Consider the following 23,820-nt stretch of genomic DNA (forward strand, 5'->3'; position numbering starts at 1 on the left):
TAAGAATATGCTTGAAATTTATTGCTTTTTGAGAAGTGATTTTGATTACTCAGAACAAAACTGAAAACAGCTTAACAATTAAATTTCAATTATATCATCAAATGATAACTTAAAAGGCAAGTATCCTGAAACAAAGAGTATACTGTAAATTATAGTCTTTCTTCATTTGCATTGTTCTTTGACAATTTTTCAAAAAGTGGTGATAGTGTGGCTTGGTATGAAGGATGTGAATATGCATGTAGAAGTTGTATTTGCCAGTCAAACCTGCACAGAAAAATAAAAGATTATCTGTAAAATTCTTACCCTTGTAAATATATTTGTTTTGGCCTGGTACAGAGTGGATATTTATATACGATGTTAATTTATAAAATACAGGGCCCAAGATCATATTTGACACGGATTAGACAATTCAATACTAATTAAATTGGTATTTGAATGAATAAAAATTATCATTCATCATCTATAATTTAAATTTTAATTTAAATAATTTTTCTATCATTATACTCTTTTATTCTTCTACTTAAATACAGTGCACACATTTCATTTATATATATTTCCCCTAAATAATATTTCAATACATCTTTCCTTGATTAAATATCATCAGCTATTACCTAATGCCTAGGGGATCAAGTTCAGGCTCTTCCCCATATCATTAATGGCAATAGAGAACTGAATTGGAATATAATCTCCCAAATGCACTGAAAAATAATTGAAATACTTTGGACTATTTCAACTTTGAATTGTAGAACAGTCCTCTTATCTACAACAGTTTACTCTATTTTGTAGTAAAATATTTAGTCTGTCATAGAATTTAGAACATTTAATGTTGTGTAGAGATATATAAAACTGACCTTCTAAAAATAAATTGATAATATTTGCTTTATATTGACAAGCATTATGTTAATAATTTCCAGAGTAATTGCTCGGTAGAGTTACTTAGGGTGTAAAATGCAAATTTCTCACAAGTTCCCAGATGGTGCCTATGTAGCTTCTCCAAAGATTGTATTGTGTAAGTGAAAACTTTACATAACACCTAAGTACAGATTTAGTGGCAGGGAAGCCCTGCAGTTATAACTATACACCTTTCTGATCGAGAGATTTTATGTGATATGTTTTTCTAAAGTGTCACCAATTCTATAAAGTGTATTTAAATGTTAACATAATACACAATTTGTTGATGAGAAAACTGAGGTTTGGGAGCATTAGGGGTAGGTAGTTCAAGGTCATGAAACTAGCAGTTGTCAAGGCCAAGACAGAAACCCCAGGGTTTCCCACCCTATAACCCAGCCTTGTAACCATAGCAGGAAAGAGACTTTATCTCAGAACCATTTAGATAAGTTAATACACTTCAAGGAGCTACAGCGGGATGCTTTCTTATACTGGAGCTGCTGTTGTTTTAGTGGCTTGTTATTGTTTTACTTCTATTAACTGTCAGCACTGATACTTACAGAAGGTCAAAAACGTCACTAAACCCATCTTACCTCAATAATCATGTCCTGCAGTTACTAATGATATTAAAAGGAATATGGCTGGTATGGGTTTGGTTGTGGTTGGTATTGTGGTTGGTATGGTTGTGGAAATGGCTGTCGATATGGCTGTGGATAAGGGCGATACCACTGTATACACAAACAAGGAGAGGGAGAAAATTGCAGAAAATTGAGATGATGACAGTACGTTTAACAATAATTGTTATTAGACAACTAGATTGTTAAAATTTTAGAAACTTATATATTACTTATATAATTTTTTCCAAACTTTTAATTAGTTTTTTTCTTTTTGGTTATAAATGAATTTTAAAGGCAGTTGAAAATGATTGAGTATTTACCTTTCTACTGTGTGTTTACAGTTTTGTGGTTTTATTTTACATGCAGGAACAGTGATTATAGGCTACTGCTCCAAAAAGGTTTTTAATTTTCTTCAAAATACTACCTCCCAGCAACTATTTTGCCCACCAGTGAATATTGTGGGAAGGAGACATTTGCTAAATTCAGCTAATGTGGTGTTTCTTCAAGTTACTGTTAATGAGCTGTCTCTTACGATTACTACATTCTTTAATACCTCTTCCTTCTGTTAACACAAATAACCATCATCCTTTTTTAAACATCTTTTTATTTGGTGTTACTTTAACCCACATATTCACTATATTAGTAAGGAGATATTTTGCAGCCCTATCTCATTAACATTATATGCCAAAATATTGTGACGTCGAGATAGATACATTAAGAAAAATGTTAAATAAATGAAATTTGCCGTCTTATTTAAAATGGCCTGTTTAATTGAATGAGTTTATCACCCTCAAAAAAATCAAAAGGTGCAAATTTCCCATATCTACACATAACATATGGGAAATTTGCACCTTATCATTATCCTGTGTAGTTATCAGCCTTTTTGCCCCATGAGGAATATAGTACAATTAATAGAATTAGAATTTTAGCTATTTTTTTAGGTCAATATGATTATTTAGAAGATGATACTTGAGGCTCAAAGAGAAATTCGTTTAATCAGGTTGGCATTATGAGTTTCACTTTAAATGTTTCAGGTCACAATACATTTGTGACTGTTACCTGTGTATCATAAATAAAACAAATGTCACTTTTGTAACTACTACACATATTTGAGAAATAAGTATTGATTCTTCTAGAAGAATAAGTAATCAGATAATAAAATTTATTTGTACTATACCCATTATCAGAGAATACTTACATTGTATTTTTCCCATCTACGATATTTCTGTGAAAAATGAAGAAAAGCTTAATAATTCAATACAAATGTAGGAAGGACAAAACTTCAGTTTTCCAGTGAATGAAAATGACTCACCTCTTCAGATGAATCAGCTCCCTTAGAAAACAGAAAATGACAAAATAGTTAATATCTCAGTGTTAATCAAGATGTAATTCCAGATTGGTACAAAAATGAACTCAGCAGCCACAATTGTGAATAAAGTAAACAGAATGTAGGCAAATCATCCATAGACACTAAATTAGTTATTTTTGCTTTATGACATCTTTAAAATGAGTTAACAGTATGCTTTTCTATAATTAGTGTGCTATATTCAAATATAAATTTATTTTGATTTATACCTCTTTTGTGTGTGAAAGGGAGTAAATGGTTATCACTGGTGAATGAAAAATGAAACTTTGTAGTTTTTCATAAGAATATGTTCTCAGTAGCTCAAAAGTGACTCACATATAATGTTTATTTAGTGACAGAGACAAGCATTATATTTTTCTGTTTTCCTTATATTTTTATTTTTTAGAGACCTATCCTTTTATAACAAAGAATGCAGTAAACTGTGATTTTATAATCAAATTAGTTTTTGAAATGTCTGTTAAGTTGAAGTATTTTTATTCTTTTGTAGTTAATTACCTAGTAATGTCATAGCAAGGAAAGAAACAGGAGAAAGAAAAGGAAGTAGAGTAGAAGAAAGAGCTCTAGAGAAGTCAAGGGCTTTACTTAATGATACACAGTAGTAAATGATAATACAGTCTGGGAACTCATGTAAAAGATCTGAAGTTTTGTTTTATAGTCAAAAATAAGCAGCTTTATTTTAGAAAGGATTTGCTAAATAAGTGTGTGCTAGTTTTAAGTTAGTTTTTGCAAGGAATGACTTGAAAATTTCTATTTTGACATTTTCTAAGACTTGGATTCCACTCCAGTGCATCTAGTTAATTAATGAGATTTCTAGATTCGTGTGTTCAAGAGCAGTACATGTTTAAAGATATTTTTACAGCTTTCAGTTCCACATATTTAAGAAGCTCATTAAAACTTTATTTTACTCCATATTAAACTAAACACACTTTAGTGTATGAAGGTGAACATGAATATTTATTCTAAATCCTTAAAGAATTTATGTAGGTTAATGCAGAGAAAATGTTCATATGGAAACATTAAAACATGTAAAGCTGTATTCAAGTAAACACCAGTATATGCCAGAATACAAAGAATAGAATGACTCTTGGGATAGGTACTGAGAACATATTCTTCCAATGTCCTGAAATACTTACAATCATGGAAACCATGAAAGCCAAGAGGAAGGCAAAGACAAGGAACTTCATAGTTGGCTGGGTCCTCTGAAAACATATGTGGAAATTCAGTATCACATTTTTTTCTCGTATTCATCCATCAAAATTTTCTTGATTATGCTGTGCTCTAAAGCATTGGGAGACAAACTCCAGATAGAAAGACAATTAAAACCCACTGCCTGACAGCATGAAACTTGGAGATTTATTGGCAACATTGATAAGTAAAAGTGAGTGCTCTGATATGGAAAGGCTAAGGCATTACGGAAACACACAAATCAACACTTTAAACAGACCAAAGGAATAGGGGTATAAAGGTGAAGAAGAAAGTAATGCTTGAGTTGGATTACATGGGATGATTAAAGTGGTGTTGGGAGATTGCAAAAAATGCAAAAGAGAGGATACCACATTGAAAGTGCAAACAGTTCAAAATGTAGGGCGGACAAAACTGGAAACAGCATGATTACTTAGGTTTTGTGACATTATAGGGGAGCCTTACGTAATGACATTAGGGATGAAATTTAAGGTACAGTGTAAAGAGATGTTTAGACATTAGAATGACAAGCAATTGGCACTGGCTTTATAATAAAGTCACTGAAAATGAACCAGGTTTCTGTTTTGACAGTTGCAAAAATGGTGTAACCTTCAGATTAGAACTGTAATGATACTGGGTAGAGAACAATCAAACTGCTAAGAAGTCACAGGGAAAATATTCATACCTTCTTTGAGAAGTAAAATTAATGAAAATGACTTAATAGTTTAAATAAACTCATTCAGCAAAATTGACCTCATATGAGACTGTGATATGTTATCATAAACATGTATAAGCTAGTTAACCCAGTTCTTTCACTATTAAACAGAAAAAGTTAAACAGATTATTTATTTGCAAATTATAAACATCTAACTAAAAACATTTTCATTGAAACACATTTTTGCCACAAGACTTACAAATAAATGACATTTTTACTTGTTTATTGCAAACAATAGAGTAATTCATATAAAGGTAATGGCCTTTATTATTTAATCTCTTTTACTAATAACTTGTGATAAAACATTTCAAGAATATTTTTCACCTAATTACAAAAAAATTACTATTATTAATAAATAACCCTAAATCTCTAAAACATAAAGCAGAACTCATGATTTATTGCATTTACTTTGTTACTTATTCATTGATTTGCCTCAGTTATTTAAATTGAAATTTCTGGTATTAGAGTAACCACATTACACATAAAATAATATGTATCTTGGGGTTTTTCTATCACCTGATAGATAAACCTATCCATCAGTAATTTTATGATACAGAAAGCATGAAAACGTTAGTGTTTTTTGGCTGAGCTCAGTGGCTCACGCTTGTAATCTCAGCACCTTGGGAGCCTGAGTCAGGCAGGTCACCTAAGGTCTGGAGTTTAAGAGCAACCCGACAAACGTAGTGAAGCCCCATCTTTCCTAAAAATACAAAATTAGCAAAAGTGGGCAAAGGATATGAACAGATACTTTACGAAAGAAGACATATATGAGGCCAACAATTATATGAAAAAATGCTCATCGTCACTGGTCATCAGAGAGATGCAAATCAAAACCACATTGAGATACCATCTCACGCCAGTTAGAATGGCGATCATTAAAAAATCTGGAGACAACAGATGCTGGAGAGGATGTGGAGAAAAAGGAACACTTTTACACTGTTGGTGGGAGTGTAAATTAGTTCAACCATTGTGGAAGACAGTGTGGCGATTCCTCAAGGCCTTAGAAATAGAAATTCCATTTGACCCAGCAATCCCATTACTGGGTATATATCCAAAAGACTATAAATCGTTCTACTATAAGGACACATGTACACGAATGTTCATTGCAGCACTGTTTACAATAGCAAAGACCTGGAATCAACCCAAATGCCCATTGATAATAGACTGGATTGGAAAAATATGGCACATATACACCATGGAATATTATGCAGCAATCAGAAATGATGAGTTCGTGTCGTTTGTAGGGACATGGATGAATCTGGAAAACATCATCCTCAGCAAACTGACACAAGAACAGAAAATGAAACACCGCATATTCTCACTCATAGGTGGGTGATGAAAAATGAGAACACATGGACACAGAAAGGGGAGTACTAAACACTGGGGTCTATTGGGGGGAAAAGGGGAGGGCCAGTGGGAGGGGGAGGTGGAGAGGGATAGCCTGGGGAGCAATGCCAAATGTGGGTGAAGGGGAGAAGAAAAGCAAAGCACACTGCCATGTGTGTACCTACGCAACTGTCTTGCATGCTCTGCTCATGTACCCCAAAACCTATAATCCAATAAAAAATTAAAAAAAAAAAATACAAAATTAGCCAGATACTGTGGTGCAAGTCTCTAATCGCAGCTATTTCGGAGGCTGAGGCAGGAGAATCCCTTGAACCTGGGAGCCAGAGGTTGCAGTGAGCTGAGATTGTGCCACTGCACTCCACCAGTGAAACTCCATTTCAAATAAAATAAAATAAAAGAAAAAGAAAACATTAGTGGTTAGTGTTTTTTATGCCTGTAAATTGTATTGAAAGTACTGAATCAAAACATGCTTATAAAAGAGTGGTTTCCTTTTACTAACCTTGATACACTGAAAGATGGATATATAGACATAGATATATAAATATATATGTAACGGTTTTTAAAAAAATATTTCCCAATGACAAAATAGTGAAAATATGAAATAGTAAAATCTTTCTTTTCGGCCATATCAAAAGTGAATGAAAACAAATAGTATAAATCAGTAAGATAGTAAAGCGTTACTGTTATACAGTATTTTTTATTATGTGGAATAACATAACTATTTCAAATGATGGAAAGGTAAATGAAAAGTTAGTGAGAAATGTTTACTTGTGGGAATAAAGTAAATTTTTAAAAGCTAAACTTGTGAAACAATATATACATTTGCAAAAAGGAGAACATATGCTATTTTCTTAAAATTTGAACTTCATATTTAAGTTAAAGGTAAAATAATAAGTAGGAGAGTAGATGCCAGTATCTAGACAAGGCAATAAAAAGTTTTTTAGGAATTTCTATGAGGAGAGAAGCTGGAATTTGTCTTCATATTTCACATTATTTACTTTGCACAATGATTGCTGATTTCAACTTACAGGAATTGAGATTCTCAACTCACCTTCAGATCCTAAAAGGGTCATCGTTTCTCTCAATGGTTTCTTTATGAGAAATTATCATTACACAAATACATATTTTTATAATTAGTTTTCAAAATATTTTAGGAAGCAACAGTCTAGACTAAGCTATCATATTAGATTATACATTAACATATTACCTTTCACTCAAGATGAGACTCCAGAAGTAGTGAAGTTGAAGTGAAGCCTCAGGAGATGATCTGCTTCCCTAGAGGACCAATGTATTTAAACACACTGAAATGCCACATTTGTTTTTGTTAAATAATGAAAACTAAAAGCAATGCCCAAAATCTGTCTCTACAAATGATAAAAATAACCTTAACAAAGTAATTTTGCAATAGATGATTGTGAAGCCAAGCAACTAGGAAACAATTGGACCCACTGTATGTTAATTCCAGTGTTAGTCTAGGCATGAATGAGTCAGACAATGAAAAAGCATGCTGGAGGAAGCCAAGCACAGAAATAATAGCAGTGATAAAGATGTTTCTGTGATACACCATCTGCTCTGTTTCCACAAGTATGTGTCCAAGGTGGAACAACTCTAGGACAGAAAGAATACTTACCATGTTATCAAGATTTTGCATGTTCTCTAACAAATCATGGTAACTGGCACAATAAAATTATAGTCATTATATACATCAGGAGTTTTTCTTCAAATTGTTATCTTATACTTTTACCATCTTCCATTGACTGTAGAATATTTTAAGTTACAAAATGAATGTAATCAGTTGCAAAATTTAGTTATCTTTGGGTACTACATGATAAAAATTTATTATATTTGTGGTGAAATGACTCTAAGTGCTCAGTGACATATGTGTCACATATGACTGAATATATATATTTGGAAATTTGATTTAATTTCCTGGAGTTTTTAAGGATATATAATTATCCATAGCAGTCGTGTTGACATGATTACACTAAGGTGAAAAAAAAATGAAAAAAAAATTTTCATTACATTCCTATGAAAATTTGTGTAAAAATTACCCTACTCACTACTGGTTGGATAATTCAATGTACTAAGAACTGAGTATCAAAAACTTAAGTATAATATTGAAGTAAGTTATACAGCCTAGTGCATTGTTCCTCAGAGTGTGCCACATGAAACCATCTCAATCAGCATCAGCTGGAGTCTGTGGAAATGCAAATTCTTAGTACCCCTCTCCAAAGTTGCTGAGTCAGAATCTTGGGATTGCCCTAAAGGAGCTTGGATTTTAACATTATCTCCAGGTGATTCTTTGCGTATTGTAAAGTTTGAAACAAAGCTGCTCTCGGTGGCTTGTGCCTGTAATCCTAGCACTTTGGGAGGCTGAGGCAGAAGGATTGCTTGAGTACAGAATTCAAGAACAGCCTACATAACATAGCGAGAACCCCATCTCTACAAAACATAAAAACTAAGGAAAAAGAGAGATAATCACATAATTGTCTCGTAAATTCATAGTTATCCTTAGGCTTTATTCCATAAAAAGAACTTTTGGTTTAATATTTTGTATCAGGTTTTCTATTTATTTATTTATTTTTAAAATTTATTCTTTTATTATTATTTTTTTAATGGCAGGGTTTTACCATGTTGGTCAGGCTGGTCTTGAACTCCTGTCCTCAGGTGATCCACCTGCCTTGGCCTCCAAAGTGCTTGGATTACAGGCCCGGCCCTGTATCAGACTTTTTAAGGAAATAATTATTAGGTAAATTTTTTTATGCTACATTGAAACAGTTTTACAGTAAATTATGGTTATTCTCTAAGTAATGTATAAAAACTATAAATCATTTCTTAAGGCAAATAAATAATTCAGATCAAATTAGATATACGTAATTCTCATTTTCTTGTCATGAGATTTCTTTTTTTTTCTTTTTGAGACAGAGTCTCTCTCTGTCACCAGTCTGGAGTGCAGTGGTGCCATCTTGGCTCACCACAACCTCCACTTCCCAGGTTCAAGGGATCTCCTGTCTCAGCCTCCTGAATAGCTGGAATTACAGGTGTCTGTCACCACGCCTGGCTAATTTCTGTATTTTTTTAGTAGAGACAGGGTTTCACCATGTTGGCCAGGCTGGTCTTGAACTCCTGACCTTGTGATGCATCTGCCTCGACCTCCCAAAGTGCTAGCATCATAGACACAAAGTCTCTTCTCACGTGTTAAACAAATACAGTCTCTTTACATTCTGAGTAGGAAAATGTGACATAGGGTTCAGTAACTATTTTATTTTTCCAGAGACAGGGTCTTGCTGCATAGCACTGTCTTGAGTACACTGGTGAGATCGTAGTTCACTGATGCCTGGAACTCCTGGGCTCAAGTGGTCCTACAACCTCAGCCTCATGTTTAGCTAGGACTACAGACATGTGTTACCACTCTTGGTTAATTTAATTTATTATTATTATTATTATTTGGTAGAGACTTTGTCTTGCTATGGTGCCCATGTAAGTCTTGAACTTTTGACCTAAAAAATCCTTCTTCCAAAAAAAAGCACTTTCAAATAGTGCTGCGATTTCAGTCATGAGCCACTGTGCCTGTACCATGGTTCAGTAACTCCTGAACAATATCTGATTTTTAAAATAAACTCTGCTTCAATTACTTGGGAAAAGTCAAATGATTTCCTTCTTTTCTTCTTTCTTTCTTTTTTTTCTCTTCTCCTTTCTTCCCTCTGATTTTCTTCCCTACTTCATTTATCCAACAATATTGGGCACAGCTCTAGTAGATCTAAGATATTCATGTTCTAGTGAACATAAAGCAAATTAAAAGCCCAAAGACACTACCAAACAGCAAACTACAAGGTAAGAAATATTGATACATCTTTAATATACACACTTTAAAATTACAATTAAACTTATATCATCTATATTTTAAGTTGGAATATCAACATGTAGGCATTATTATACCCATCATTTTCTGCTTCTCCAAGTTAGGAAGTATGGGGATTATGTATGGCAGGTCAAACAAGCACAGAAGTGACCTTCTGATGTAAGTTATGGTCTCACCCTCCAGGAAAAGTAGACCATTTTAGGAGATTGATAAACCAGAACATGACTTCATATTTTATAATTAAAGAAAATACATCTTATCCTCTATACCAAACAGTATTCTCTTTGAAAATGTCATGACCTTTTATTAAAAAGGAAACATCAACAAAGAACTACTGCTTTATCACAGGAGTGGCAATCCAATTTTTGCTTAAGGGCGCAACCTGGGAATGGGTATTTGTAGTGATGTGTATTGGGGCTCTCCTCAATCCTGCTGCTCCACCTTTACTCCATCTCCTTCTCCCCTTCCTCTTCTTCCTCCTTCTCTTCCTGCTGCTCCAGTTGCTGCTCCCCCTTCTCCCTATTCTGCAATTCTCCTATAATGGAAACATGAAACCATTTATGACCAATATGATATTTATTAATTTAACTGAAAATCCACATAATGCTCAAGGTCAGTAGTTTGAGACCAGTCTGGTTAACATAGCGGAGGAACGATCCAAGATGGCCGATTGCTAACATCCCGGGATTGCAGCTCTCAGAGAAGGCGTGGAGAACTAGAGGACGCCACACTTTCAGACAAATTCTGGTCGCTCACGGAGCAGAAGATCCCCCAGTGGTGGAAACACATGAGTCGCCAGCGCGACTCTCATGGTGGGCGCAGCGGCTCCGCCGGCACCTCGACGCGGCAGCGCTTGGCACAGAGTAAACAGGACCGGTTCCCCTTCTGACCAAGGTTTGGAGCCCCGGGAAGGCAGAGTCGCCTACTACGGACACAAGAAGGAAACCAGACAGGAGAATCCTGGGCAGAAAAGCACCATCAGTTTTAACGCCGCTGCTCTGGCCCTGGGAACTAACAACCTGGACGTCCACTCAAGAGACCTAATCTGAAAGTTGGTAATTTCAAAGACTACAGGAGGATAAATTTACAATGACAGGAAGAAACCAGCGTAAAAAAGCTGAGACTACTCAAAGTCAGAACGCCTCTCCCTCTAAAGATGATCACAGTTCCACATCAACAATGGAACAAGGCTTGATGGAGAATGAGCGCCTCCTGATGACAGAATCACTCTTCAAGGAATGGATAATAACAAACTTCGGTGAGTTAAAAGAACATGTTGTAGCCCAACGTAAAGAAACTAGGAACTTTGAAAAAAGGTTTGATGAAATCCTATTGAGAATAGACAACTTAGAGAGGAGTATGAGTGAATTAATGGAACTGAAGAATACAATACAGGAACTCCGAGAAGTATGCACAGGTTTAAACACTCGAATTGTTCAAGCAGAAGAAGGGATATCGGAGGTCAAAGTCCAACTTAATGAAATAAAACGTGAAGAAAAGATTAGAGAAAAAAGGATAAAAAGGAATGAGCAAAGTCTCCAAGAAATGTGGGACTATGTGAAAAGACCAAATTTACGTTTGATAGGTGTACCTGAATGCGACGGAGAGAATGAATCCAAGCTGGAAAATACCCTTCAGGATATTATTCAGGAATTCCTAAACTAGCAAAGCAGGTCAACATTCAACCCCAGGTAATACAGAGAACACCACAAAGATATTCCTCAAGAAGAGCAACCCCAAGGCACATAATCGTTAGATTCACCAGGGTTGAAATGAAGGAGAGGATACTAAGGGCAGCCAGAGAGAAAGGTCAGATTACCCACAAAGGCAAGCCTATCAGACTTACAGCAGATCTCTCGGCAGAAACTCTACAGGCCAGAAGAGAGTGGGGGCCAATATTCAACATCCTCAAAGAACAGAACCTTCAGCCCAGAATTTCATATCCAGCCAAACTAAGCTTCACAACTGAAGGAAAAATAAAATCTTTTATGAACAAGCAAGAACTCAGAGATTTTATTACCACCAGGCCTGCTTTACAAGAGCTTCTGAAAGAAGCATTACACACAGAAAGAAACAACCAGTATTAGCCTTTCTAAAGATACACCAAAAAGTAAAGAGCACCAACATAAAGAAGAATTTACACCAACAAATGGATAAAACAGCCAGTCAACATCAAATGGCAGTAACCCTAAATTTAAATTGACTGAATTCCCAATCAAAAGACACAGCCAAAACCCAACGGCATGTTACATCCAGACCTGTTTCACATGCAAGGATACACAAAGACTCAAAACAAAGGGATGGAGAAAGATTTACCAACCAAATGGAGAGCAAAAATAAATAATAAATAAATAAAAAGCAGGAGTTGCAATTCTTGTATCGGATAAAATAGATTTTAAAGCAACAAAGATATAGTGGTAAAAGGATCAATGCAACAACAAGAGCTAACGATCCTAACACCCAGATAGGAGACTTAGATTCAATGAGACAGAAAATTAATAAGGATATCAAGGACTCGAACTCAGATCCAGAACAAGTAAACTTAATAAATATTTATAGAGCTCTCCACTTCAAATACACAAAATATACATTCTTGTCAATACCACATCACACCTACCCATTAGTTTAAATGAAACATTGATTGGCCATTATTAATACCCAATTTTTTTCAAAATAAAGCAATATTTCCATTTACTCTCCCTCTTTCTCTTCCTCTTTCTTCCTCTCCTTTACTTATTTTTTTTTTCTTTCCTTCTCTCAAAAAAAAAGAAATCAACTTGTAAACCTCTAGATCCAGGTCGGCAATGACTCTTTCATTGCTTGATTTCCTTTCTTCCCTTCCCTCCTTCCCTCCCTCCCTCCCTCCCTCCCTCCCTCCCCGCTTCCTCCCTTCCTTTCTTCCTTCATCCCTTCCTTCCTCCCTACCGTCCTTATTCCCTTCCTTCCTGCCTTCCTCCCCCCCCCCCAAAAAAACCATAGCGAAACCCCGTCTCTACTAAAAATACAAAAAAAATAAGCTGGGTGTGGTGGTGTGTGCCTGTAATCCCAGCTGCTCGGGAGGCTGAGGCAGGAGAATCACATGAACCTGGGAGGTGGAGGTTGCAGTGAGCCAAGATCATGCCATTGCACCCCAGTGCTAGACTCAGCCTGAAAAAAAAAAAAAAAAAAAAGAAAGAAAGAAAAGAAAGGAATGTGAGGACTTTGGAGGCTTAACATATGTGCTGTAACAAAGAAATCCAGGAACAAACCAAATATTAGCATAAATATGTGCAATAGTCTAGCTTCACTTGAAGTTGAAGTCCATATGTTGATTAGATATAAAATATGACAGTTCAAGTTAGAAATAAATGAATTCACAGGACCTCTGATGCAAGGAGTTTCAGTCAGTGCTACTCAAACTTGAAAAATAAAGTGATGAAAGAAATGTTTTATGTCTGTAAATATCTATAAAAAAAGAAATAAAGAGCATACATGTAAGAATGTGCCGATATCCATTACTTTTATGGAAAGAATAGCATTTTATTACTCAAAACAGCAGTAAAAACACTTTAGCAGTTTAATATTAGAACTATCTAATCAAACATCCACTAGGAGGCAAGAATTATGGCCTTTCTTTAATTTCCATTGACTTTTTGTCAAGTTTTCAAAAATCAGCAGTAGTGTGATGTGGCATGAGAAATAAAAATACACATGTAGAAACTGGATTTACCAGTCAAATATGTACAGAAAAAGAAAATAGCAGATTATCTGTAAAATGTTTCTTCCTGTAAATACATGCATGTTCTGGCCTGGTGCAGAGTAGATATTTATAGATAATCTTAGTTAATATAATTCAGTGCCCAAAATACATTTGACACGGAGGAGACAATTGAATACTTGTTAAATGAGTATCTGAATAAACAAAAGTTATTAAACACCATCTGCAATTGTAATGTAAATTTCTCTTGTTTTTCTGTCATTATTCTTTTATTCTCTCACTTACATGCAGCTTAAATATTGCATTCATATTTAACTCCCCAAAATAGTATTTTAAATATATTTTTTCTTGAATAAACGTCATCAGCTATTACCTAATGCCTAGGGAATCAAGTTCAGTCTCCTTCCCCTGTCATTAACAGAAACAGGGAAACCTGTTGGAATACAGTCTCCCAAATGCACTGAAAAATAATTGAAATCTTATGAACCATTTCAACTTTGAATTGTAGAACAAACCTCTTTTATCACCAAAAGTTTGCTTTACTTTATAGTGAAATATCTCATCTCTCATAGAATTCAGAACAACAAATTTTTGTGCATAGAAAGAGAAAACTCACTTTCAAAAATGGAAATTGGTAACATTCTTAATACCCTTGCTAGTATTATGTTAATGATCCCTCTGATGATTGCTTATTAGAGTTACTTAGGCCATAACATGTAAATTTCTCACATGTTACAGATTGTGCTTATGCAGCTTTTACATAGATTACATTTTGGGGCATAACATTTAAACATCTAGGAACAGATTTAGTGGTAGAAAAGCCTGCAGTCATAACTACACATTTTTCTGATAAAGAGATTTTATGTCATATAGCTTTCAAAAGCATCACCAACTTTCTAAAGAGCTTAAGTATTATATTAATACAGGAAGGATTAGTTCAAAATTATGAAACCAGTAGTTGTCAGAGCCAAGATAGGGGTTCCCCTCCACAGAGTCCAGCGTCTAAACCATAGTGGGACAGAGGCTTTGTCTCTGAAACACTTAAATAAATTAATACATTTTAAGAGCTTTCAGAAGACTACAGTGTTTAGACTGGAACTGCTGTTGGTTTTATGGTTTGTGTTTTTTTTCCCTATTTTAACTGTCAGCATTGATATTTCTTGATAGTTAAAAAAAAAAATTTCACCAGACTTAGCTTACCTTTGTAATTATGTCCTGTAGTTACTGAGGTACATTGTAAGGACATGGATAGGTGTAAGGGTTATTTGCTGGGTATGCTGGATACAGCTGATACTATAAATATGGATTATGTTGGTGATACCTCCCCTGGATACACACAAAAGAAGATAAAAAATTTCAGAGAATTCAGACAATGACCATGGAAGGGTTTCACAATTATTGCTCTTAAAAGCTTAGACTGTTAAAGTTGTTAGTATCTTATATATCATGTACATAATCACTTAAACTATTAGTTTTATTGTCCCTTTTCTAAACTACAAATTGTTAAAAGAAAGTTAAAAATAAAAAAGAATAAAGCATTTACATTTTCACTGTTCGTTAGAGTTTGTGGTTTCATTACCCATGTGGGAACACTGATTACAGGCAACCAGTCCAAACTGGACTGAAATCTTAAAAATAATACCTTTTATTAACTGGGGAATCCTTTCCCCATTGCTTGTTTTTGTCAGGTTTGTTAAAGATCACGTGGTTGTAGATATGTGGCATTGCAACTGAGGCCTCTGTTTTGTTCCATTGGTCTATATCTCTGTTTTGGTACCAGAGATTTGTACTGGTACCATGCTGTTTTGATTACTGTAGCCTTGTAGCATAGTTTGAAGTCAGGTAGTGTGATGCCTCTAGCTTTGTTCTTTTTGTTTAGAATTGTCTTGGCTAAGCAGGCTCTCTTTTGTTTCCATTAGAAGTTCCATATGAAGGTGGTTTTTTCCAGGTCTGTGAAGAAGGTCGTTGATAGCTTAATGGGGATAGCATTGAATCTGTAAATTACTTTGGGCAGTATGGCTATTTTCCCAATATTGATTCTTCCTAACCATAAGCTAAGGGAGGGACAGTAGCAGGTGGGGAGGTTGGGGAGGGACAACATGGGGGAGAAATGCCAGATATAGGTGACGAGGGGATGGAGGCAACAAACCACATTGCCTTGTATGCACCTATGCAACAATCCTTCATGATCTCCACATGCACTCCAGAAACTAAAGTACAATTAATAAAAAGGAACACTTTTCCTTTGCCTTCATAATTTGGCTAACTGTTTGGTGCAAGAAGTATAGCAATAAATAAATAAATAATACCTTTATATCTATTACTTTGTCCACCCTTGGGTATTATGGAGAGGAGACTCTTACTATATCCAACTTAGGTGGAGTTGCTCCACACCACTTCTCCTACATTCTTTAATACTCTCTTCTGTTAACATGGGCAGCTAACCTCCCTCTTCGTGCATCTTTGTATTTGGTGCTTGTGATGGTTAATATTAAGTGTCAACTTGAATGAATTGAGTAATGCAAAGTATTGTTTTTGGGTGCATCTGTGAGGGTGTTGCCAAAGTTGATTAACATTTGAGCAGACTGGGAAGGGAATACCCACTCTCAATGTGGATGGGCACCATCCAGTTGACTGCCTGCATGGCTAGAAAAAGCAGGTGGAAAAGTGAAATAATCTGGATTGCTGAGTCTTCTAGATTTCTTCTTTCTCCCATGCTGCATGCTTCCTGTCCTTGAATATCAAACTCCAGATTCTTTGGCCTATTGGACTTACACCAGTGGTTTGCCAGGGGCCCTTGGACCTTTGGCCACAGAATGAAGCCTGCACCATTGGCTTCCCTACTTTTGTGGCTTTGGGACTTTGAATGGGCCTCTACTGGCTTCCTTGCTCCTCAGCTTGCAGATGGTCTATCATGGGACTTCACCAGGTAATTGTGTGAGTCAATTCTCCTTGATAAACTTCCTTTCATATATACACATATCTGTGGGGAACGCTCCCGTGTGAGGCCCCTAGGAAATGGGCTGCGCCATATGGTGAGCTTGAGCCCAGACACAGATCCCCAGTTGGGGGAAGTCAAGCTAAGGGAAAGCAGGAACCAAGAGAGGGACTATGCTATTCAAAATAATTAACAGACATTACTTTATGGATATGAGGACATGGGAGGCATTGTGTCCACTTTCGATTCCTTATGGTTTATTGCTTCATTGTGTTCATTTTTGGATCCTTGCTACAATAGTTGTAAAATAATAACTTAAGTATTTACAATTGTTAAGTATTTACAACTGGGCATAACTTATTTACCTTGTGACTTAAGTATTCCATTATACTTATCTGATGTAGGGAGACTTGTGATTTTATGGTAAAACTTTGTGTTCCCTTTTATCTCATGGAAATAACTTTTGTGTAAGCAACTCTACTTGTAATGTATATAACCAGACCCTGAGCACAATAAAGTTGTTGGTGAAGCATAACTTCTCAACCCTCCAGACCCCATCTGTCTGCCATCTTTTATCTTCTGTGCAACCCCTATCCAGGTTGGGACCCTCTCGCTGGTTAAGAGCCCCCGGCAGACGTGCTGCTCTTCTCAACACATGTTTTATTACCCAGTTTTCCAGTTAATAAAAGTGTCTTACATCTTTGGATGTATCAGCTCTCTTGGAGAAAAAGAATGTCAGAGAATAGTGTGTGTCTTAATTTCGTAACAATTGAAATATGCAAATACATTTACCAGCCACAAGTATGATTAAACAGAATAGAGATAAATTTGTAAGTAAATGTACATTAAACTGCTATTTTTAGTTCATAAAATCTTTAGAGTGAGTTAACAAATGGCATTTCTATAATTAATGTCCCATATTTAAATATTGATTCACTTTGATTTGTATTTCTTTTGCATGTGAAAGGCAGGGAAAGTTCATCACCATAGATAAGGGAGTACAAACTACAAAGTGAAACTTTTCATTTGATTTTTATATGAATATATTTACAGTAGCCCAAAAGCTACTAATATTCAAATATTTGATTTACTAATAAATCAACTATGTGTTTTTCTCTATTTTCTTAAATATTTACTTGTTCCATTTCTACTCATTGATGACAAAATTATATAATCAAATGTGATCTCATAAGTAGGTTGTGTATTGAAACATCTATTAAATTGTGAGTAAGTTGAAGAATTATTAATATTTTATGACCAATTTTCTTATAAGTTCGTACAAAAAGAGGAGAAAGAGGATCAGGAAGAGGAGAAACAATAGAAAGAGGAGGAGGTGGAGCTAGAGGGAAAGGAGGAGGTAGAGAAGAATAAAGAATGGCAGAGAAGTGCTTTACCTTGTGACATACAGTATTAAATGGCAATACAAAGCTGGGAACTCTGACATTTAATAGATTAAGTAATATATATATAGTAAAGCTTTATTTTGGTAAGGTTAAAATAATTTTATACTAATTAGAACAGATATGGTGTTAAAAATGGCTTGAAAAATTATTTTTTGACACCTTCTGTTTTGGTCACTTCTTGATTGCTATAAACAAATACCTGAGACTGAGTAATTTATCAGAAAAGAGGCTTAATTGGCTAATGGTTCTGAAGGCTGTACAGGAAGCATAGCTCCATCATCATCCTTTGGAGAGGTCTTAAGCATGCAATCTCTTTGTAGCAATTGTGAATGGGAGTTCACTTATGATTTGGTTTTCTGTTTGTCTCTTATTGGTATATAGGAATGCTTGTGATTTTTGCACATTGATTTGTATCCTGAGACTGCTGAAGATGCTTATCATCTTAAGGAGATTTTGGGCTGAGACAGTGGGGTCCTCTAAAGATACAATCATGTCGTCTGCAAATAGAGACAATTTGACTTCCTCTTTTCCTAATCGAATACCTTTTATTTCTTTTTCTTGCCTGATTGCTCTGGCTAAATCTTCCAATACTATGTTGAATAGAAATGGTGAGAGGGGGAACCCTTCCCTACTGCCAGTTTTCAAAGGGAATGCTTCCAGTTTTTGCCCATTCAGTATGATATTGACTGTGAGTTTGCCATAAATAGCTTTTATTATGTTGAGATATATTCCATTGATATCTAGTTTACTGAGAGTTTTTAGCATAAAGGGCTGTTGAATTTTGTCAAAGGCATTCTCTGCATCTATTGAAATAGTCATTTGTTTTTATACCAAGGAATACAATTAACAAAGGATGTAAAGGACCTCTTCAAGGAGACTACAAACCACTGCTCAAGGAAATAAGAGAGGAAACAAACAGATGATAAAACATTTCATGCTATGGTTAGAAAGAATCAATATTGTGAAAATGGCCATACTGCTCAAAGTAATTTATAGATTCAATTCTATTCCCATCAAGCTACTATTGACTTTCTTCACAGAACTGGAAAAAATATGTTAAACTTCATATGGAACTAAAAAAGAGTCATCAAAGCTAAGACAATCCTAAGCAAAAAGAACAAAGCTGGAGGCATCATGCTACCTGACTTCAAACTATACTACAAGGCTATAGTAATCAAAACAACATGGCACTGGTACCAAAACAGAGATATAGACCAATGGAACAGAACAGAGGCCTCCGAAGTAATGTCACACCTTTACAAACATCTAATTTTTGACAACCCTGATAAAAACAAGCAATGGGAAAGGATTCCATGTTTAATAAATGGTGCTGGGAAAACAGGCTAGGCATGTACAGAAAGACAAAAATGGAAGCCTTCCTTACACCTTATACAAAAATTAAATTAAAAAGGAATAAAGATTTAAATGTAAGACCTAAAGCCATAAAAACTCTAGAGGAAAACCTACATAATACCATTCAGGACATAGGTATAGAAAAAGTCGTCATGACTAAAGCACCAAAAGCAATTGCAACAAAAGCCAAAATAGGAAAATTGGATCTAATTAAACTAAAACACTTCTTTACAGCAAAAGAAACTATCATCAGAGTGAATAGGCAACCTACAGAATGAGAAGAAATTTTTGCACTCTATCCATCTAACAAAGGGCTAGTACAGGAAGGTTGTACAAGAATGTACAAGAAACATAAATTTACAAGAATAAAACAACCCCTTCAAAAAGTGAGAACAGGATATGAACAGACACTTTTCAAAAAAAGACATTTATTCGGCCAACACACAAACCTATGAAAAAATGCTCATCATCACTGGTGATTAAAGAAATGCATATCAAAACCACATTGAGATAGCATCTCATGCCACTTAAAATGGTGATTAACAAAAAATCTGGAGATATGGATGGTGGAGAGGATGTGGAGAAATAGGAAAGCTTTTACACTGTTTGTGGGAATATAAATTAGTTCAACCATTGTGGAAGACAGTGTGGTGATTCTTCAAGGGTCTATATTTAGAAATACCATTTGACCCAGCAATCCCATTACTGGTTATATACCCATAGGATTATAAATCGTTCTATTATTAAGACACATGTACATGTATGTTCACTGAGGCACTGTTTACAATAGCAAAGACCTGGAACAACCCAAATATCCATCAACGATAGGCTAGATAAAGAAAATGTGGCACATATACACAATGGAATACTATGCAGCCATAGAAAAGGATGAGTTCATGTCCTTTGCAGGAACATGGATGAGTATGGAAACCATCATTCTCAGCAAACTGACACAAGAACAGAAAACCAAACACCACGTTATCACTCATAGGCGGTTGTTGAACAATGAGAACGCATGGACACAGGGAAGGGAACATCACACATTGGGGTCTGTTGCAGGGTGGGAAGATAGGGGAGAGATGGCGGGGTGGGGAAATTGGGGCAGGATAACATTGGGAGAATGCCTAATGTAGGTGATGGGGGGATGGGGGCAGCAAACCACTACAGCATGTGTATACCTATATAACAATCCTGCAAGATCTGCAAATGTACCCCAGAACTGAAAGTATAATTAAAAAAAATAATAAAAGCATAGTACAATCATGGCAGAAGGTGAAGCAGGTGGAGGCACTTCACGTCTTTACATGGTGAATGGTGGAGCAAGAGGAAGGGCCACACACTTTTTAATGATCAGATATCCTGTGAACTCAGAGCCAGAAGTTACCTTTCACTAAGGGAATGGCCAGAGCCATTCACAAGGGAACCACTCCCATAATTAATAATCCCATTATCCAAAGACCTCCCACAAGGCCCAATCTGAAACACTGGGGACTACAATTCAACATAAGATTTGGGTGGGGCATCCAAACCATATCACTCTCTAAGACCTTTTATTTTAAGATTCTTTTTTTCAATATTCTCCACTAAAATGCACCTTGTTCTTTCCATATATGCCTAACTTCCAATTATCTGGAGCTTTTTTTTTTTTTTTAGATGGAGTTTTATTCTTGTTGCCCAGGCTGGAGTGCAGTGGTGGAATCTCAGTTCATGCAACCTCCTCCTTCCAGGTTTGATTCTTCTGCCTCTGCCTCCCAGGTGCCCGCCACCATGCCCAGCTAATTTTTGCATTTTTAGTAGAGACAGGCTTTTACTATTTTGGCCAGGCTGGTCTCGAACTCCTGACTTCAGGAAATCCACCCGCCTCGGCCTTCCAGTAGCTGGGATTAGGTGTAAGCCACGGCTTCTGGCGATGTGGAGCTTTTTATATTTAAAGACATTTTATCAATTCCCAGTCCCTCGTATGTATGATACTCTTTAAAATTGTTTATTTTTATATTAAACTAATTATACTTAGTTGCCTGTGGTTGAATATTAAGTAATGTAAGTCCCTAAATAACATATAATTTAAGACAAAAGACAATTCATGTAGAATCATTAAAACTTGTGTATTAGTCTGTTTTTACAGTGCTATAAAGAAATACCTGAGAATGGGCAATTTACAAAAGAAAGAGATTTAATTGGCTCATGGTTCCACAGGCTCTACAGGAAGCATGGCAGCATCTGCTCCTGGGGAGTCCTCATGGCAGAAGGCCATTTGCTCCTGGGGAGTTTTTACTCATGGCAGAAGGCAAAGTGGCAGCAGTCATCTTACATGGCAGGAGCAGTTGTCTTTCATGGTAGGAGCAGGACCAAGAGGGAGAAGCAGGAGGTGCCACACACTTTAAGCAACCAGATCTCATGAGAACTCTAATCAGGAGAATGGCACCAAAGGGATGGTACTAAACCATTCCTGAAGGATTCACCCCCTCATGATCCAATTACCTCCAACCAGGCCCCACATCCGACATTGAGATTACAATTGAACATAAGATTTTGGTGGAGACATAGATCCAAATTATATCAACTTATAAAGCTGTATTAAGGGAAACACTGGTATACGCCAGGACACAGGAAATAAGAGACATTCTTGGGATAGATTGAGAACATATTCTTTAAAATCTGCTAGAATACTTACAGCCATGAAAACGATGAGAGCCAAGATTGAGACAAAAACAAAGAACTTCACTGTTGGCTAGATCCTTTCTACACTCATTCAGTGGAAGTTTCCTGATCAAGCATTGGGAGATACACTGCAAATAGAAAGACAATTAAAATTCAGTGCCTGACATCCTGAAACTTGGAGACTAGTAGGAGACATTGATAAGTAAAGCTAAGTGTTCTGAGATGGAAATGCTAATGTGCTAAAAAAATATATACAAATGGACATCTTAAAGAGACCAAGAGTGAGAGTATGAAGGTAAAGCAGAAGGTAAAGATTCAGTTGGATTATGAGGGATGAGTAAAGAAAGGTGTTGGGAGAATGCAAAGATATGAAAAAGAAAGAGATACCATAGTGAGAGGGCAATCAATTCAGCATGGAGGGAGAAAACACTGCAGATAGAATGTCCCTTAGGTTGTCGTGACTTACAGGAGACTTAGATAACGACATTATGGATGATTAATTGAGGTAAAGAGATGTTTAGAGGACAGAATGATAAGCAATGAGGACTGGCTTTATATTAAAGTTAGTAAAAATGAGCCAGGTTTCTGTCCTCAGAGTTCCATAATTGGTGCCACTCCGAGATTAGAACATTAATGATATTGGGCAGAGAAGAGTCAAATTGAAAAGATGTCACAGGGAAAATAGTGGTAGCACTATTTTCTCAAAGTTGCATTGCTGAAAATGGTAGTATTTCAAATAATCGAATTCAACAGAATTGACCTAATCTGGGACTTTGATAAGTTCTTATAATTCTATATGCACAAGTGAACCAAGTTCTGTTGTATATAAAAACAATAAAGCAGATGATTATTTCTATATTATACACATCTAAATAAGATCATTTACATTGAAACACATAATTGTCACTGGATTTACAAATTTGTGGTATTTTTGCTTGGTAATTGCAAATTGTAAGCTAATTCATTAATAACTAATGGATTTTTACTTTTCTGATAAATTTTAACCTATGGGTTGTGGTAGAATATTACAGTAATATTTTTCAACTAATTTAAGAAGAAAACTATTCTTGTGTTAAATAACTCTAAATCTCTAAACAGAATCAGAACTCATGATGGATGCCAATCACCTTGTTCCTTATCTGTCGATTTTGCCTCATTGATTTAAATTGAAGTATCTAACATTAGAAAAACTAGAAATCTTATATACCTTTTTTTTTTTTTTGAGACGGAGTTTTGCTCTTGTTACCCAGGCTGGAGTGCAATGGCGCGATCTCGGCTCACCGCAACCTCCGCCTCCTGGGTTCAGGCAATTCTCCTGCTTCAGCCTCCTGAGTATCTGGGATTACAGGTACACACCACCGTGCCCCGCTAATTTTTTGTATTTTCAGTAGAGACGGGGTTTCACCATGTTGACCAGGATGGTCTCGATCTCTTGACCTCGTGATCCACCCGTCTCGGCCTCCCAAAGTGCTGGGATTACAGGCTTGAGCCACCACGCCCAGCCTCTGATATACCTTTTTAAGTTTTCTTATAATATCTTAGATAAACAAATCTGTCAGTTATTTTATGATACTAAAAGCTTGAAAACTTTAGTGTTTATGCCTGTAAATTTTATGGACTATTTGGGAACAAAATAAGCTTATAAGAAAGCAGTTTTCTTCTACTGACATAAATCAAAAGAATAAACAGACATAGATATAGAAATAGATGGTTAATGCTTTTGATAAAATATTTCCCAAAGAACACAATGATAAACATTTGGAATAGTAATTTTTTTCTTTTCTTCCACAT

The 23,820-nt window shown here is 35.7% G+C and overlaps 1 long non-coding RNA gene across 1 annotated transcript; it reads right to left on the reverse strand.

Annotated features, from left to right (window-relative positions):
• Nucleotides 1-7,383, reverse strand: LOC103792010 (uncharacterized). The gene is made up of 6 exons (XR_618613.5): nucleotides 7,323-7,383; nucleotides 4,005-4,070; nucleotides 2,818-2,838; nucleotides 2,704-2,730; nucleotides 1,482-1,616; nucleotides 1-264 (listed from the first exon to the last, which is right to left on the reverse strand). It is a non-coding gene; the product is annotated as an uncharacterized LOC103792010 (long non-coding RNA).
• Nucleotides 7,384-23,820: the final 16,437 nt, after the last annotated feature.

The sequence above is a fragment of the Callithrix jacchus genome, chromosome 3, assembly GCF_049354715.1.
Source record: "Callithrix jacchus isolate 240 chromosome 3, calJac240_pri, whole genome shotgun sequence".
Lineage (NCBI taxonomy): Eukaryota > Metazoa > Chordata > Mammalia > Primates > Cebidae > Callithrix > Callithrix jacchus.